Source organism: Pinus tabuliformis, chromosome 7, assembly GCF_031772625.1.
Source record: "Pinus tabuliformis cultivar Carrire ecotype Pingquan chromosome 7, CPIR1, whole genome shotgun sequence".
In the NCBI taxonomy this organism is placed as follows: domain Eukaryota; kingdom Viridiplantae; phylum Streptophyta; class Pinopsida; order Pinales; family Pinaceae; genus Pinus; species Pinus tabuliformis.
The window spans coordinates 1,301,771,248-1,301,777,817 of record NC_142293.1 but is presented as its reverse complement, the minus strand read 5'-3'; the positions used below and the strand labels follow the sequence as shown (position 1 = coordinate 1,301,777,817).

Below are 6,570 nucleotides of genomic sequence, written 5' to 3'. Positions count from 1 at the left end.
ACCACCTAATCAAACAAATAAAGAAATCAAAATTGAGATTTTTGAACTTCCTTGAAACATACATTTAGAGCAAGAGAAAAATGTAGGAAAATATGTATTTTACAACCAAATTTAATAATATTACAAGAGACTCCAACTATAGGAAATAACGGAGAAATTCATTAACGAAAACGAAAGTATATGAAATGTTGTAGACTTTACTAATAGGAAGCAAAACATTGAAGTTGTATTATTCTTAGACATGGTGTGACAACCATAAAACAAAATGGAAGCCATGGAATAGAGTATATAACATGAAAGTATTTATTAACTGACAGATGTGGTAAAACGATAAAACTCCCAGACGGACATTCACTCATTCAAGCCATTGTATAAACAAACCTATAATAACTGGTACGTCAAATCAATATAGCTTCAAGCATATTTAAATCATTTGAAGGTTCAAAAATTACATAGATTCTAAAAATAGAGCATGAGAATTTAGGTGATTTTCTAAACAGTCTTATACATAAGCCTTGCTAAAATCGCTGAGTCCTTTAGCTCGGAGGTCAACAAAATTGAAAAGAAAAAGAAACTAAAGATTCACGCTAGTAGCAGATAAGAGCCAATCAGCCTGCTCGGGCCATGGCCACACTGAAGTCTGTTAGTCCCAGAATGGAAGAGAGTGGGAAAAAAATCCGCAAGAAGAGTCTTAGCTGAGCGGAGAAGATCAACCTGTGCATAGATAAATCGTGTGGGTTAAATGCCAGTGGCTCATGTACATGTATCATGTGAATTTCTGGAATTGGGATTACCGCATTAAAAAGAAACATAGGATTAGTATAATATGTAACATAATAGCTAATCTTTGATCAAACGATAACTAACAAGAAAGTAGGAAAATAGATTACATGTGGAGGTCGCAAAAGTTGGAAGAAGACATACAAACCTGTATGAATAGTTTACGGAAAACAATAGCATGTCAAAGGAAGGAGAAGACGAGTAATGATGCGAGGAAACAAGTTGATAGAAAAAGCATTAAGTAAATCCATAATAGGAGAATTTACCTAGGTCGGAGTAGATCCTTATTCTATGGAAAAATGAAGGAAGAAGGTCGGTATAACCCCCTGTTCGAATGAAAAAGGGTGATGTTCAATCACCTGGAAAAAAAATAAACATGTGAAAAACGAAGAACTACACATCTTCCGACAAGAGACTCTATCAATGCGTCATTATAACTGTTAGAGAAAATTTATCAGTGAAAAGGTCGAACCTCTCTTCCTCTCTTGCTGTTCGAATGGTGCCAACGTCCTACAACCTGAACTCCATCAACATCCACATTTCTCTGCAGGAGGGCTGAGATAAAGGGCCGACAATCTCTTTCCCCAGATTGACAGAGGTAAAGGCTGGGGGGTCAAAACCCTCTTACCTGTAATGCTTCCATGAAAACAACAGGAAGAAAAACGACAGAGGTAGGGTTTGAATTGGAGAAAATAGAGAAATTGTGATGGATAGGATTAATGGAGATAACCAAAACCGTAAATAGTAGGTACGAACATTGGGAGCGATGAATAATTCATGATTAACAAAAAAATATAGAGGTGCGTGCCACAAGATGGGTGTACAGCAAACATCCTGTAGAATTAAATGAATATGCAGGCAATGGGGTTGTGTGAAAACCAATGACCACGAATCATAAATAGATACCCTTACGACAAGAAAGGAGCAACGAATAAATGTAACCATACCATAGTCTTAATGTTTGGTATAATAGACCTGAAATAAAGTTGAAATCCACATGAAACACTAATACTTATTACCGTGTTAAATATTGAACAGACCTACCAGTATTGGGCCTCAAGCAATAGACATAGGTTTATTTATTATATTCATTGTATATAGGTTATATGTTATATGTTATATCTATTATCATTTAACATATATGTGTATAATAAATAAACTAATATTTTATTTTTAAAAAGGGGGTTAGCATAAGTTTAGGAGAAAAAAAATGGTCAAAGGATGGAATTATGTTCATTACAATGTGTCAATATGTTTTGTTGTAAAATAAATGATGTTATTAAACAATATTGACATTTTCTGTTTGTTTTCATGGAATTGAATTTGTAACATGTCATTGGAAATTAACTTAGAATCATGCAACATGCCAAGACCCTCTAAGCCTTTTATGATTTCCATTTCCCTTAAAGAGGCATCATCTCTCCTTTTGGATAGTTCACGACAATTATACTTGAAATTATTAACTGTAGCGACCCTTCCCACCCATCCAACTTCCAATTGCTTCACTTGTTAAACATTTGGTAACTATTGGTTTTGATTTTCAAATTTAAAGAGTATTCCTAGCCTATGCTTAAAAGTATTTAATTCATTGTCAACGAATTCCCTAACTTCTCTAAGATTACTATTAAATTATTCTATAAATTTTGTTATTTTCTCTTGCAAATGCATTAAATTGAGAACTGTTTGCTAGGCATCTTCAATAATTTCTAATCTTTCGCATATGTTCTCAAAGATATATGTCTCCACTGAATTAAGCATATTCATAGCCTTGTTGAATGTTTGCAGTGTTGCAAAAACATGACTTGATGATGAAGGTGATCATATTGCCAATGGAGTCATTAACTTAGGAGTTGGATTTTCAATGTATTGTAGTTGTTTTAATTTCTTTAAATTGCATCATTGGTAAAATGTTGCAATACCATGTTACCCATCATAGGAATGCCATAAAGATCAATATCCACATGTTCTTGAATAATAATCTTTTCATTTACAAGATTTACCTTTTCAAATCTCATTTTTTTTCTGGTCTTATCATACTTTACATTTTGCAATGTGACGGGACGTTCATTGAAGATAATGTCCTCTTCTGCAACTTGCTCCATTACTTTTCGATTTTCTACTAAAAGAAGAACAACCCAGTTAGGTTGTTCACTGCTATCAACTTTCTACATCTATAGAATATTCAATTCTTTCTCTATTGACGACACTTTTTGACTTTAGTGTTTGGTCTGGAAAGAATTTGTTAAAACTATCTTGCTCACATTGACAACTTATTGACTAACCAATAACCAGTTTTCTAGAACTAGAATTTTATTTTTGCTTGAGTCATGGATGAAACTAGACCAATAACAGGTGTGGAATGTGAAGATTGTTGTGCAAGATTTAACATTTTTTTTTTCCTCGACTGTTCTTTCAGCATCCATTGCCAATATTTAATACTTGATTTCCTGCAAATTTAATGAACCACATGTTGTGTAAACATATTTTATTGTAGATTATGACATGCAAAAATAGCATTGATCCTTTCTTCACATGCAATTTAAGTTGTTAGAGAAAGGAAAATGCACATAACAGAGGAAAAAGAGAAAGCAATAGTGAATTGATAAGATGAAATGAGAAAATAAAAACCTTTAAACAATTTCCAGACAATTGGTAGAGTTCATGTGTTTGTAAAATGCATAATGAGACAATAAAAATCCCTAAACAATTCCACAAAAAAATAAATATGTTGTAGAGAGAATTGTGGAATAACCTGGGCAATTGAGGAAATGAATTGTTGAATGCAGCTAAATATGTCGAGAAGTGAGACCAAGAAAATATTTGCTAAATTAGATGTCTATGTTTTTGTTCCTTCCTGTTGGCAGATTCAAATATCACTTCGTTGATTGTATAATTGCAGATAGCTTGATTCGTTTAACTGTTACTTATATTTGTTTCAAATATTGCATAAATTTGCAATTTTCTGTTGCAATGGAACTTGACAGTTGCTACTATTTGTCATGTGCAAACTACCAGATACAACACTCTTAATAAATAGCAATTGAAAATATAGAAGCCAACATTTACAAGAAGTAATGGAAAGAAATATCGATATTTCAAAACCATCTTCTCTACTAACTGCATATTTTGTTGTTGATTTAATATAACTAAAATACATGTCATACAAACAAAAATAACAATACAACCAATACTACATTCTGAAAGGTTTTCTAATGCATCTTTCATCTTAAATTTCCCAAAATTTGTCCACAGTTTCTTGATAGCTGTACATGTTTTCGAAATAGCTAGATGCATATATGCAGTAATAATAGAAAAAACTCATGACAATTGTGACAATTAGCTTTGGAATTGCTAACGTTCTCTGTTAATAGTCGTAAATGAATATCATGCATAGACATGTTTCTTTAATTCTATAACAAATTGATTTAGTTTCAAAGTAAACGTTAGTGGTACATGGTGAAATAAATATCAAAATTCGAAAATTATTTGCTTTCTTACTTTAGTAACAATTATTTCTTTAGGAGTGGGTACATAAATATCATGTACAAGCACAAGGAAAATCGATCAATCACAAAAATGCGAAAATGCATGTTGCTAAACATTGGTATATAGATTCCCTTACAAAAAAAAACCACACATGCTTTTATTGCGAGATATGTAGAACCATTTCAGGATAGGAACTCGGTGGATACAGTCAAGATCTATGCGCTTCTCCAATTTAGACTATAAATTGATGTTCTACTTTCAATCGATAGCACAAGGCATCAGATTCATTTTCTATTTGTGAAAGTAGGGTGTAGTGTGCATGAAGCATGAAAGAGTTTTTAAATTGGCGTGTTGTGTGCATGAAGCATGAAAGAGTTTTGAAATTCACGTTATCCTTAGTCGCAGGGTTTCTGTTTTATTGAGATTGTCTTATCTTTGAAGAATTCTAATATTTCCTTACATCAGTGTTCATTCCAAATGGTTCGACATGTTTCGTAATGAGTTGGTTTGAAATCTGGCTCTATCTGCAATATTAAGTGTAGAAGTGATTGGATTCACAACTCTTGTTTTCATCTTCTGGATCTTGCAGCACAAGAGAGGAAGAAAGGGTGGTAAGTTGCCTCGAGGACCCTATCCTTGGCCAATAATCTAGCATATTCCTCAATTGAGTCTGCCTCCTTAGTTTGCTCTAAAAAATATCGAGGAAAAATATGAACCCATCATGTTTCTCTGCCTGGCCTCTGTCCCAGCCATGGTCATTTCATCTTTTTGAGATGACTAACCACTTTTTCAAAACACATGATTTGGTATTTCTTAGTAGGCTGCTAAAAACCGCAGAAAAATACTTGTCATACAATTTCAAGGGTGTCATATTGAATCCATATGGAGATTATTAGAAACACATGAAGAAACTATGCGTGATAGAATTTCTAAGTTCAAAATGAGTTGAGTACTTGAAGGGAGTGTGAGAGGAAGAAGTCTCTATCATGATCCATTCCATTTGGGAGGAGAGTCAGAGTGGCACAATTACCATGAATTTCCACAAGTCCTTCTTTACACTCAAAACCAACATAATTTGGTGAATAATGGCGATGAAGGAAGTTTCTAACAATGATTTGGGTACCCATGGTATGTCGATCCAAAGATATGGTGTTAGAAGTGGCAGTTGCAGTGGGAGCTTTTAACATTGGAGATTGGCTTGATTTGCAAGGTATGAATCGACGCATGAAGGAGGGCAACAAAATATTTGATGCATTTGTTGAGAAAGTGATAGATGACCATTGCATGGACTCGACCTCGGATGGGTAGGCGGAGACAAAAGCAGAAAATTATAGTAAAGGCTTAGTTGATGTTCTTCTTTAGATCCAAAGTTATAAGAAGGATGCCAAAATCACAAGGGAAACCATCAAGGAAATTATGTTTATAAGCCTCTAGGGCCTCATTCCCTCTTTCAGTTTTTTAATTCTTAAGATTCAACCCATCCACATAATCGCCTTTTACTAATATGAAAATAAATGGAATTTGTATGAATTTGTCAAGACATGTTCACCGCTGGAACTCAATCAATGACCACTACATTAGAATGGGCAATGAGTGAGATGCTCAAACATCTGCATGCAATGAAGAGATTGTGGGATGAAATTGAATCGGGCATTGGAAAACATTGCAAAGTGAACTATTCAAATGTGGTCAGCTTGAAATACCTGCACAGTGTGGTGAGAGAGACACTACAATTATACCCAGCATGGGCGCTGTTGGTTCCTCATGAATCTATAGAAGATGTGACAGTAGAAGGATATCATGAATCGTTAGAGGCTTCTAGAGTAGGAGGATACTATATCCCTAAGAAAAGAATGGTAATGGTGAATGTGTGGGTGATAGGACAGGATGCTTCAGAGTTCAAACCAGAAATATTTACGGGGGCATGATGATTATATAGATTTGATAGGTACTCAAGAGTTCATGATGCTTCCATTTGGGGCAGGACGAAGAGGATGCCTTGGGTCCCCTATCACTATTTCGACGATTTCTCTTGCAATGGATCGACTGCTGAAAATTTTTAACTAGGGAGTTGAAGGTGATCTCTTGAAGCTCAATATGAAGGTGTTTCCAATCTTAAGGTTACACTTGAATTGTCTTTAGGATTTTGGTAACTAGATTTCGTGATTGTCCGAGAGCTTCACTGTTGGCCAACAACATTTCTTTTCTAAACGGTGTGTTGTGGTTGTTAGAAAACTTTACGAGGTAGAGGAGAGGAGTCTAGCTAAGAATTCAGCTGCGACAAGATAAGTCTTATGTTGCGGC

The 6,570-nt window shown here is 34.5% G+C and overlaps 1 pseudogene; it reads left to right on the top strand.

The window, feature by feature from the left end:
* Positions 1-5,412: 5,412 nt before the first annotated feature.
* On the top strand, positions 5,413-6,194 carry LOC149252277 (cytochrome P450 750A1 pseudogene; annotated as a pseudogene).
* Positions 6,195-6,570: the final 376 nt, after the last annotated feature.